Source organism: Mastigoproctus giganteus, chromosome 6 (genome assembly GCF_048544385.1).
Source record: "Mastigoproctus giganteus isolate SK-2022 chromosome 6, ASM4854438v1, whole genome shotgun sequence".
NCBI lineage: Eukaryota > Metazoa > Arthropoda > Arachnida > Uropygi > Thelyphonidae > Mastigoproctus > Mastigoproctus giganteus.
In genome coordinates this window covers 164,002,676-164,015,879 of record NC_143580.1, presented here as the reverse complement: position 1 = coordinate 164,015,879, position 13,204 = coordinate 164,002,676, and the positions used below count along the sequence as shown (strand labels likewise).

The following is a 13,204-nucleotide window of genomic DNA, read 5'->3' as shown; positions in this document are numbered from 1 at the left end:
TAATGGCGTCTGCTTAGATTTACATAGGTATATTTTTATAAACTACAAAATATAACTAATAATAAACAATAAAATTAAATTAAATATAAAATAAAGAATTGCCAACGAAAGAAATCACATCTCCCACAATTCCTTATACCGTAATTAGTTTACTATCTTACAGTACATCGTGTTAAATAAATATGTTTTCCATACTGAATTTGTTTTCGTTCTAAAAAACCATTGTTATGTATAGTTACTCGTACTTAATAATAATTTTTATTATTACGGAATATCGCTTATAAAAACGTAGTACTGGAAATATTTTATAATAAAAATTCAGAACTATTATACGATTTCAAAGAATATGCGCTTAGCGGTTCGCAATAAAAATATTATGTTGAAAGGGGTTCGCGATAAAAAAATATTACGTTGAAAGGGGTTCGCGAGTCAAAAAAGGTTGGGACCAGGTGGATTAAACCAAGTCGGTATCCCCTTACCTTCTTTTGCCACATGTGGGAAAAACTTTCTGGTGATATGGTAGATACCCTTTTCCAGTTAATACTCAAGAGTTGAAATTTCTTAAAATAAATGCACAGCGAGCCAGATCTGTGGCTGATCAAATCAAGCTGAAGGTGCAGGAAGAAAATATCGACATAGTTCTGCTACAGGAACCATACATATAAGGGCAATGTCGTTGGTTGCCCAACTCCTTCACGATAGTCCAATGCTCAACAGACACATCATATGCTGCTATTGCAGCTAGAAATAAGGAAATCTCTGTGACCAAAATAGCCGAATTTTACACACCTCTCAGTGCTTGTATCCAGTTAATTGCTAGAGCAATAATATTGCGTCCCTGGGAAACCAGAAAAATAAAATAAAATATTAACGGTTGGGGTTAAAACTCGTTTAATAACTGATTAGAATAAAAACAAAAGGTAATAAACGCACGTTTAATAACTGATTAGAACAAAAAACAAAACTAATAGACGCAATGCTTTTGGACGGAAGGCACGCTTCTTCAGTTGTGACAGTTACCGTTATTGTAAAAAATACAGAATATCATGTGCGTGCCATGGTGGTCATGCATGGCGAAAATCGCGTGCTTCAGGTGCTTGCAAAAATTAGCTGGTTGAAGTGGAGACGTGTAGTTGTAGTTGCAATACTCGGGAATGCTCTAAGCGCCAACGTTTGTTAGCTAGGACGATGGTTGCCTCATTTGTGAGGTTGATGCGACATCCTCTCTTCCGGTTAAAAGAACCGTTACAATAAGAGATGTGGAGCGATTCCAACAAGACACGGCGACTGTAGTTGCGGGATCTGTCAATATTCTCGACGTCGTGGCGTGGATCGATGTTGTGCTGGGTAGAACAGAAGTGCTCAGAAATCGCTGAATGATCCACGTTCCGCCGAACGGATGGCTTTCTCATGCTCAGAGACCCAATTACTGAATCTTCTGCCGGTTTCCCCAATCTACTCTGGGGGGGGCGAACTGGTGTTTTAACTCTCGACACGAGGGACCGCAACTTTCTCCCTGGAAGTTGTAAACACTTTATCCCATGAACTCGTAAGATCCTAGAAATGTGTTGCGACAGGTTCGGGTAGGTCATCATCAGTGGGAGTTAATTTCTGCCTTCGGCTCTTTTCATATTCTTTCCTTGTACACTCGATCAGATCAAGACAACACATAGCTACCAGGATCATCCAAAATGTTCTTGATTACCTTCAGGGGGCAAGCTGCCGCTCTCCTCTGTGGTATAGTATACAATGTATAGTGCTAATTGTAATTCGGCTCCGGGGTTTCCCCCCAACTCCACATCAGGCAATGTGATGAATACAAAACTTCTTCTTTTTTTTTTTTTTAGTTGGTTGTTGGCACATCGGCTTCTGTGGCCATAATGCACCTCCCAAGGTTTTTGCAGTACTTTGATCCAAGCCCGAGACGGGATTCGAACCCGCGACCTTTGGGTTGCCAGGCAGGCACTTTACCCACCCAGCCAGCCCGGTCGGCTACAAAACTCTGTAAAGACCAGATTTATGTAGGTTAGTGAGTGTTCGTGCAGTACTAGTGTGGGTTGTGTTGTTAATCCGGCCTCTTAGCTTAGGGGGCCTGAGTTTTCACACAAACACCTCTAGTTTACCGTCTAGTGCCACGAGGAGACGGGACGGGCAGTAGAGAGTGAGTGCAAAGCACTGGAGGGGCGAACTCTGAGGTAGCCAAGCAGGGAGAGTCAAGCTAAAAAAAAAAAAAAAAAAATATGAAAGATTGAAGGTGATAATGGTAAGAAAAAAAAAAGTGGGAGGGGGGTTAAAGTGTTAGAGGGAAAGACGGGAGCAGTAGTAATAGAGCCCTCCTAGTTGAGATGGAGGACAGAAGAGATCCCGGGATAGAATGCCCATCCTTCCCCGGGGTGGCAGTTTACAGGTGGCAGTAGGGTTACCCACCAGGCGAAGGGGAGGGGTGCAATCCAGGTTGGGGAACGAGAGAACAACTAACCCAGGTAGTAGGAGTGAAAGTACATAGGGATAGGAATCCCTATGTTGGAGCGCCTGTTTGCTGTTCATTCCCACACCGGTCAGGGGTGTCTTGCTGACCAGTGCCTGCGTCCCATACTTACCGGCTAAATAGCTACGGCATGGTTTCTGATTGGATGGGCATGGGATGGCTATATAGCAGTCCGCCCATCGTCCTATCCAGGGAGGGGGAAGTGGGAGAGACACAATTTAATTCACTTAATACTCATTCGCACTGCTTCCATTCTGTTTTCTAATTTTTTTCTTACATTTTCTACTATTTTTATACTTTTTCTTACATTTTCTTAAGTTATATATATTTTTTCAATGTATTCATCTTCTTTCTCGCACCAGGGAGCAATGCAATGGTGTATAGTGTTATTATAAATATGCCAGTTTACAGAATAAAATAATTAAAGTCTAGGCACAACTAAGTGAGAGTATTTACAGCAATAACAGGAATTAACTTCGTTCTTTCACACCCATGCTTCCATTCATTCTTACAGGTATTCGGCTCACTTATTCATCTGCATTCTCTCTTCACTGCTACCCCGGGCCCCTCAACTTACTATTACTATTCAGTTGAGGTGCAGTCTGGCTGCAAGTTTGCATATCAGGGAGGTAGCAGTGGATACGTTGGTGTTGTTAGTAGCTAGGACGTATTTGTTAATACTGTATATATATATTCTAATTTTACACATTAAAGTGTTTACATACTTTCCATTACATTCATACCTTCAATCGCTCCCATTTACCATAGCACCTATTCACTCTCTCTTGTTCCCTTACTGGGTCGCTCTCACTCACCAAAATTAACGTTTATTCCCTCCTATCCCAACTTCTATTTCGCCCTATCATTCAGTGCCTACCGCATTCACTCAGTCTCGCACATTCTTTCATTCTGCATTGCATCCCCTTGTTACTTGCTTACTAATATTTTTCAGCTAAGCTGCTTCCCTAGCTGCCGCAACATTTCTCTCCTCTACGTGTTTACTTATTTGGTGTGGGACCCCAGGTCCCGCACTAGGGAAAAGTAAACCTGGGGGAGGGAGCTAGTCAATCTGGTTTAGCCAAATTTGGGTATCAGGGAGCTGATGCAACTACCCTGTCAGTTTAAAATGTAATCATCATTAAAATGTAATCAGGGAGCTGATGCAACTACCCTGTCAGTTTAAAATGTAATCATCTGGGCGTGGTGAGAGACATGAGCACTTTGGCTATGGATGTTGTTTTGCTGTGGGGGTTTAAAGCCCGTCTCTGGATGTTTCTACGGATTTCAAATACTTTTTGTGTAAAGCTTGTGAAAGTTTTGTAGTTATTTTCTTCTATTATAAATTAATATTCTTGTCCCCTGGGTAGGAGTCAATTTCTGCCATTAATTGGGTTCTTTGTATATCATAAATGTATAATTTATGATTACACATTCATAGAGGAATGTGTGCCCAGTCTTCACTTTCGCCAGAGGTACAGGTCATCAGTCAGCCCCCAAGGAAGTCAATTTAGCCTTTAGGGAGCCGTGACCTGTCAATATAAATGTTATGAAGAGCCCACGGGCATACCACTTTAGTGGCTTTGGGCTAACCATTGCCATATGTGGCAGAAACCGTTTGGTAACCAAACCTCTAGTTTCCTGCTCCCAATTTGTTTGCCATTGCTCATGAAGCTTCGTGGCTATTTTCTTTCTTTTCAGCCTTGATGGCAGTGGCGCGTTATCCTATAGGCAAAAAAGATATCTGCCTAGGGCCCGATCAGAGAGGAGCCCCGAAATCACCATTTCAAAAACTCATTGCTGTTTTTTACTAATATTTTTAAGTGATTTTTTTTTTTTTTATAGGGAACTGAAGTTTCTACCTGCCAAGGTCAATGAACTTTACTTGAAGATTAATTTGAAAATTACGTTTTTTTCAAAAATGGTTTTACTGATTTTGATGAAATTTTATATTTAGTTCTTATGTCATATAATTTGTTTTTGTTGTCACAATAAAATGAAATTGAAAATGTTTTTTATTAATTTTTTCTTTAGATGGGGCCCCCACAATCCATTTTGCCTTGGGCCCCATGAAGGTATAACGCGCCACTGCTTGAGGGTGTTGGCTGTGTCAATGGCTATCCCCAGAAATTCTGTGGGTATGCCCTTTTTAAGTCTGTAATTCCTTTGGAAGTAGGGTAGTGCTGGTGTGCTCACAGTGAAGGATGCTCTGGTAATAGTGAGAAGTATTGTCCTTTGTATTGATTCTAGTTTATTCCTGTTTCTTACTATGGTCGAGCGTATGAACCACGCACCAGCTCCATAAGTTGTAACAGGTAGGAACACTGCACGGTATGAGATTACCAGTCTTCTTTTGAGCCAGAAAATTAAAAAGGCAGCAGTGCCGCCAATATATTGCAAGATTCCGTACCGTTGTGCTCTTCCCTATATGAATACACGCTTTTGCATGTCTGATTTGGTATTCATTTTATTTCATTACACAGTTTAATTTGGATCTTTCATACTTGTATATAAGATTAGCACCTCTATCATTATTTGTTGTTGTCCGCAGAAATTACTATACCAGGTATGAGAGTATTTAACTTTGTTAACATTATAGCAAGTTAATCCTCGGAAAATTTGTAATGTACTCATGTCCTTTTTTTTTTTTTTTTCGAGTTGGTGTTCCTCAGGGTGAATCCTTATCTGCCATTCTCTTTTCTGAAATCTTGAGCCATTCTTTGTTATTAATATTAAGTTTGGTACTTATGCCAATGATTTATATTTAGCCAAAGAAACCAGAAGTTTCACTAATGCAGGCATGCTTTCAACAAAATATTAATGATTCATATAACTACCTCATTGATTTTGGGCTGCAAATTAACATAAGGAAATCATCGTATATAAACTTCAGTTTTGCAAATTGGCTTCTAGTGCTTGAAATTAATGCCAATCAAATTCAGTTGAAAGCTGTTTCTTCGATGAAATTCATGAAGTAATGTTGGATCAAAGACTCTCCTTTAAACAACAGTCCATTCAAGCTAGGACTTCAACTTGAAGACTGTTTAGCTTTTAAAAAAAGACACCTCAGTAGCCAGGTGGGAAGGAGCAGCAGTGCGTAGCACACGCTTCTTGATTAGACCGGGGTTCGAGCCCGTCACCACCAAATACGGAGGATGCGGAAAGGTCAGGGAATGACCACCGCATATCCCGGAGCAATATGGCCTTAGTTGCTAATGCTCCTAAAAAACAAAAAAAAAAAAAAAACCAAAAGCTTTTAAAAATTGACAGCTCGAAATTCCATCCTGATGGCCGTTTGGCTTTTAAATGTTAACCTCATTAAAATCAGAAAGGGGAAATGATGTCTTGAGGAAATATTTTTTAAATTCTGTCAGATTAGCAGGGCTTTATGCGGCTAACGTTTCGGCCACTCATTCAGAAGGAATAAACAGTTTTCGGAGCTGAATAGTGGGAGTTAAAGTGGGCAAATCTAAAGGGAGGAGTTCAGTACCCCGAATACAGAATGTTTTAACTGATAACTTGAAAATACGAATATTTGAGATGTGTGGGTATTATCAGCGTTAAAATCTACAATTAACATTTCTTCTATCATATCAGATTCTATTTTGGGTAATCTCGATGAAAAGCCTAAGGGTTAAGCCAAAATTGTGCCTACTATTTTCAAGAAAAAAAGAGATTTCACAATGATTTTTCACGAACAGATATTAAATTAATCAACAGTTTGTTTGGACTTTGATTTGTGGAATTGTGAGAATAAATATACGAAGTTGATGGACACATATACTGCACAATAATAATAATAACAATTGACGTTGATGCTGAGCTGGTGCATCCTCCTCAAACTCAAAGAGGTGACCCCCACCTAACGAGACAGAAAAGAGAAGATAGGAAGATGAGCGAAGAAGGCACTCCAATGGCAGACACTATAATGCCTTCCTTCAAGACTACATAGACAAGAAGTCTTCCAACGCATGGCTCCCCAGCGGGACGCTCTTCCCCGAGATGGAAGCATTCATGCTCGCTATCCAAGACCAAGTAATCAACACCAGGAACTACAGAAAATACATCCGTATGGACCCCGTATTGACTGATTAAAGATGTTGACGATGCTACCTGGCTCCGGATATAATTCAGCATATATAACCATGGGATGCAGGGTGATCATCCGTTGCATTAGAGGTTAGCGACGAAACATCAGTTGATCAAAGAAAGTATACCGTATTACAAGTACGAACTCCAGACCATACTAGAGATCCCTACCCAAAAACTGTGCGGGGACAGCGCCATAAAAACGGACAAGACGATCCCGCACAACAGAGCAGCCATAATCCTCACTGACAAGAAGGACAAGATTACTTGTCTGATCGACATAGCGGTCCCAGCACCAGCAACTTCCAGGAAACCTGAGAGGAAAAGATTAGGAAGTACACAGACCTTATACAGGAAGTCAAAGAGGTGTGACATATGGAGTAACGACCATCCGGATCACCGTGTCAACAAACCACCAGCATCGTGCCAAAGAGCCTACCTAAGAACCTAACAGCAATAGGCCTCCCAGAGAACACCTACAAGGAACTCCAGAAAGCCGCAATGCTGAATATTTGTAGGATAGTCAGTTTCTCAACCAGTAATAATAACAGCTGGACATAACAACTCCATGGAACTGGTACCAGTACTAGTCGCAAGGATTGAAAAAAAAAAAAAAAAAAAAAAAAACCCATAAGGAGAAAAAAGAAGATTAATCCCAAGTTGAGTACATAATATCAAACAAGATACTGCAGAACAGTTAACAAGCTATTTCAAATAAAATCCGAACCACAATTATGGACTTCTAGCTTTCGTAAAAATAGAAAAGAAGAAATAATCTTAGCCAGAATCCGAATAGGTCACACTCACCTCACACATCTATATCTGCTTACAGGGAATGATCCTCCTCAGTATGCGCAATGCTCGCAACCACTTACAGTAAAGCAAATACTCCTTGAATGCAGCTTGTTTAACAACGCCCGACGAACGGCCTTTAGTTCCATTTCATATCTACAACAACCTCTGTCTCTCGATAGCATCATAGGTAAAGAAGCAAATCTCTCTGAATTCTTTTTCTATTTAAAACAAATTCAAATGTATGGCCGTTTTTAACTACTGTACAAGCAGTTCTTATGTGTAAATTTAATTGATTTGGGAGGCGCAATACGGCCTAAGTTGCCCTTGCGACAGAAAACACCACCACAACAACTACAGAACAGAGACAGTAGAACTTTACAACAGGAAAGGGTAACAAATCTTAAAGGTTTAAATGGTTAATTATTATGTTTACATAAAGCACAATAGCATTTTTATCAAATGATCTTTTCACTTAAGAAAAATGCTACTTTTTAATTTTTTTTAAATGAATCCGTCTCTGTTCCTTGTTTTGGGACCGTTGGGTTACAGAGATCACGGTTATTCATTAGTTATGCTGCAGAGAAAGGAGCACAGTGATCAAATTTCACCAATCTATTCAGGATCGAAGTGAACTTTGGTTCCGCAAACGGGTTAGTCGAACCCCAACGAAATCCCAAATATTAACGGTGCCTAATTCTCCTATCATTTGTTGCACTACAAAGTTAATCTTACTTACTGCGAAACAGTGTATAAGGGGAGGACTAAAATCCTCAAAGAGCCGTATTCTGAACAGGTAGACGGACGGAAAATTATAAATATACATTTCAGGTTAGAAAAGGCGCCTTCCAGAAGTGTTTTCAAGGTTTCAGTAGGTCTTACCACTGTTATCAGTACAGAAGGTAGGTTGTATTTATTTTATTTATTTCGTATGATGCGATCAATACACGAAGGAACCAGTTTTTTCTTGCTTCCTTCGTGTATCGTGGCCGGGATATCCAACCAACCGGTTGGTTCGGCACCATCGTGATATCCAGCCCGAGGCGGGAATCGAACCCGCGACCTTTGGGTTGCCAGACAGGCACTTTACCTACCCGGCTAGCCCGGTCGGCGTAGGTTGTATTATTCTTATAGAATAACACATCTTCAATTACGTACAGCATGTTTCATAAGTGGGTTATACTTTCAGGATAGGTTCAGGACTTCAAAACAATGAAAAAAGTTTATTTATAAACGTGTTCCGATTCTGAACGGTTAAGGAGCTATGGCTGTTTAAACTTAAGGAATGGTTATAGAGTTTTCAATGATAAAAAATAATAACAAACAGGAATAAGCAAACATGTACCTGGTATGGATAAACGTTTACTAGGTTTCTGCTTAGGTTTATTTATTATTTTTTATTATTGAAAATTCTATAGCCATTCTTCTTTAAATTCAAACAGCTATAGCTCCGCCACTATTCCAAATCGATTACATGTTTATATGAACTTTTTTTTTCATTGCTTTCATGTCTGATTCGGTTCTGAAAGTACAGGTCACATGTCATGAAATACACTGTATGTATGTATGTATGTAGGAAAGTATATCTATATATATTACGCCATTAGTTGATTACATTTAATTGACATTTTTATCAATGATATTTTTTATAACGCTTCTTAGTTAGCATAAAAGAGTAACGATAAGGATGAGAACCTTGTTTAATAGGGAAAGAAAGAATAGTTGCTAGTTGGGATATGTAGTTCTGATAACAGTTCAATAATAACATCGAAATGCCAAATATTTATTTAAAATACGTGACTGTTCCAAGGGATTACTTAAAATTGGAAGCATTTTAATAAACTTTGTTTAAATTATCTTACATCACATATTATAAAATATAAAAGTTTACTAGGTTTCTGCTATATAAATGATTGCTAGATAAATGACTAGTTTCTATATAAATGATTGTTTTAGTGTATAAATATTTCAAGTGTAATTTATAATATTTGGTCTAATTTGAATATTGATTTTATATTTTCTAATGTTTGCCTGCCAATTTTGACTGAAGTTTTTTAATCTTTTTATATAGAGTAATTCTGTATTATAAATTACACTTTCTCTCTACTATATGGATACTTAAATAATTGAATAAGCTCTTGAAAGTGTCTAAACACAACACTTCCCTAATCTCTTTCTCCACATTTCGAGTTTTTTAATAAACGAGTTTACCTTGTTGTCAAAGTTTCAAATGAAATATACGTATAAAATAAGGAAAATTTTTTTTCTTAAACATCATCATTTGAAACATAGATCCGTCCACTGCAGGTTCTTTATATTTTTATTTTCATGATATATTTCATATCAAAGACATAATCACGGTCGATATATACATAAAAAATTAGAATATTTGCAGTCATAAATAATACAAATTTATAAAAAAAAAAGAAAAAAAAAAAGCTTAGAAATACTAGTTCACAGTACAGGGGAGTATAATACGCCATCTCTATTTTAAAGGAGATTAGGCAATAAAAGTTCGGGAAATGTTTCAATTACACTGAACATTCAAGATATGTTCCAATGCATGTGACATTATCTCATATAGTGTACGGACCAAGTAAGTGTGAGTTTGTAAATTACTCAAAAAGACGGGGAATGAGAAAACAGTAATATTTTCTCTCAAAAAGTAAGGGATAATATTCTATATTATATAATTTCACTTTTTAATACATAATGTCATCCCGTATTATCCCTAATATTATTACAATTTATATGAATAATAATAATATTAGGAAATACAGAGTGAATTTATGTCATTCTTATAGTCAGTAGCACACAGAGTAATTTAAAGAAAGCAAGCTGTATCTATTTCACCATAGGAGAACCACACGCTCCTCTTAACTCCATTGCTCATTTATGAAGTTTGAAAATCTACATCTTACATGAGGATCTTTTGAGTGTTTACAAACAATTACTTTAAGAAACGTTACTGTATAGTTATTTCAACAAATAAATCTTTCATCTCATTCCAGTGAGCGAGAAATCAGTGAGATTAATGCCTGTTTTGTTGTTATAATTCTGAGCGTTACAATAGCTGCAGTTTTCTTAATTATGCAATTAGAATTTAATTTATTATTTGTAACATTTCTTAGTAGAATACTTCTTAAACAAATACAAACACCGAAGAAAACAAAATTAATGAATGAAAAACTGCTTCCGTCGATCTGGTCGACTTAAATGTTATCTTTTTCCTCAATTAAGGTGGTCTCAAAATGCAATTTTCGTTACAAAATTATCTGTTAAACAATTGTGTTTAATGACCATTGCTATATAATTTCAGTATCTTCGAAAAAGAACATCATAAAAGCCCACAATATACAGTAATGATTCTTAGATATAATAGCAATTATCACATAATAATTGTAATCCGATAATATTTGTATCAGATAATTAGTCAGTTAAAAAAACAAGTTTTTAAATTCCTGATCCAGAATATTTATTTATTTTTTTTTTTTTATTTATTTTTTTTTTTTTTGTATGGAAAAGCTGATAACCTTTTCCATACAAAAAATTTCAGAAATTAGCACTGGGATATTTTTGGTCTTCTCTCAAAAATATTATTTGGTATGTTACATTCCACAACCACAATCGTAAGGGAGATTCAAATTGGTTAATTTTTCAGAAAAATTTTTAAAACTTATGGTATAAGTGCAATGAGCTTACCAATTCAGCAACTTTTTGAGATATTTCAGTCAATTCAATAAGATAGAGAGTTCTTTATAGAAAGAATAACAAAGTGCAATAAGAATCAGATATTCTTCTTAAAATGATAATATATCAACATAAAGATTAAAATTAATATTAATGAACACTTATGAAAAATAGGATTAAAAATCTTTGTTGAGAAACCTCAATACATACTCTTAATCACTAGGCTACGTTTAAAGATAGTGCTATTTCGCGCCATCATGCCTCGTGAAAGTGGAGAATTTCCTTTTCATGTGATCCGCTGAAAACTGGGCCAGACAGTCTGGTCCATACGCTTATCCACTGAATAAGGGTCTTTATTTATATTAATTTTAATCTTTAAGAGGTTAAACCATGTAACGCCCTTGTTCCAACTAGATAATACATCAACTTATTAGTACCCAAGGGCATAATATTCAATTTATATTTCCGAGAAAATATACATTATAGACTGAAAGAGATAGTGATTTGAATCCATAACTACATCCTGCAGAGTCCTCAAACCATAAGGAAAACAAGTAGCAGTATCACTTTAAAAAACAGGAATGGATTTAGTAGTAGTATCACTTTAAAAAACAGGAATGGATTTAGGTTAATCTGGTACCAACAATGCAACTTATTCGGCACACATGAAGTAGCCTATACGGAAGTTTATGATGTGAGAGAAAACAGCTAAAACTTTTTCTTATAATTAAGTTTTCAAACCTCCTCGCTTACTCCTTTATCTCTCCGCAATATTGCTTTAAAATAAGATACAGGAAAGATAGTAATCTGTCCGATTCGTGAATACGAGTCACAACTGTGGTCAATGACGACAATTGAAACTCAAAATGCTGCGTCATTTCAAGTTGGGCACTTGCAGCCATTTATCCATCTCTTTTCCTGGGGTGTTTCTTCATCTAACTCAGGTAGTAGATAGGTACAACACTGTAACTCTAATTCTCTTAATAACAAGCGGTGTTATGTTCCAGCAACCATATCTGTAAGTAGTATGCATGGATTCATTATAGTCTACTGCACAACATGTCACTTGCTTTTCCTTGGTCGTCGCTTGACCTGAAGACAACACGCAATCTTCACGCACGCACATACATACAGAGAGAGAGAGACATATATCCACACAAGCACGCATATAGCTTAACAATTGAGATACTTACCTCTGCATTACTAACTGATAGAAGAAAACCCGGCTTATCCGGCCACACGGCATGAGAGAAACACGCAACACAAGTTTCCTAGTGCCTTACGTAGTCCTGAGTGACGTTTTACCCCAACGGCCTGACACTCTTGCATCATAGGTGTTCTTCGGCCGCTGGTTAAGTGACAGCAGACTCCACAGCGGAAAATGCTATCGCCAAAGTTACCGTCAGCAAGAAAACTTGATAGACGCGTTATATCATCTCCAACCGTTATTTGTATTCTCGGCAGCGTTCGCCGTGCTCTATGTGCAAGAAACAACGCGGGAAATTCCCACATCTCGGCCTAACCCTACATGCCCTTGCAAGTCCTCCATACCTGTCAGTTGCGTCGAAGGAGGAGAGCGACATCCAGTGTCTCAGGTGTACTAACAGGTGGATGAAACTGTTGCTATATTACTGGTTATTTCCATCCAATATTGTAAATAAATGCTTTGTCACTTCATTTATCTCCACGTTACAAGAAATGTTTGTCTTCAGAGCAGCGCTACATGTGGTTTTATAAACCCAATCCATTTTTACTATATGTGAACAATTTTTTTCTTCAAAGTGCCATAGCACGAAATCAAATATAACATTCTGGTAACCTTAAATAAAATAAACCAACTGGTAAAACTGGAACTTAACGAAACTACAAAAATTAATAATGTGCCAGACATTAATGGGAACGAGAAAAAGGGCGGGACTCAGAGCATAAATAAAATCCGTTTAAGAGAAAAATGCCCAAGCAGTTATGGAGCATTACAAATTTGGAGAATATGCAGTATATATATATTTCATATTAGGTTGAGCTGCGATGCTGGAATAAGAGCTCGGGGCAGGAGGTGAGCATATCGTGTCTATAAACCGCGCGCATTTTATGACTAGTTTTCCTGTTTCTCAAAAATCCATAAAAAGAAACATGTACCGTGATACA

The 13,204-nt window shown here is 37.4% G+C and overlaps 1 protein-coding gene across 1 annotated transcript in view; it reads right to left on the bottom strand.

The window, feature by feature from the left end:
* The window catches only part of dysf (neuronal PAS domain protein dysfusion), a 395,946-nt gene extending 383,661 nt beyond the window's left edge, over nt 1–12,285 (bottom strand). The window contains exons 1-2 of the mRNA XM_090375456.1: nt 12,250–12,285; nt 11,069–11,120 (exon numbers count right to left, since the gene is read on the bottom strand). The gene's annotated coding sequence lies outside the window, so the exon portion shown is untranslated. The remainder of the gene's footprint in view (nt 1–11,068; nt 11,121–12,249) is intronic.
* Nucleotides 12,286–13,204: the final 919 nt, after the last annotated feature.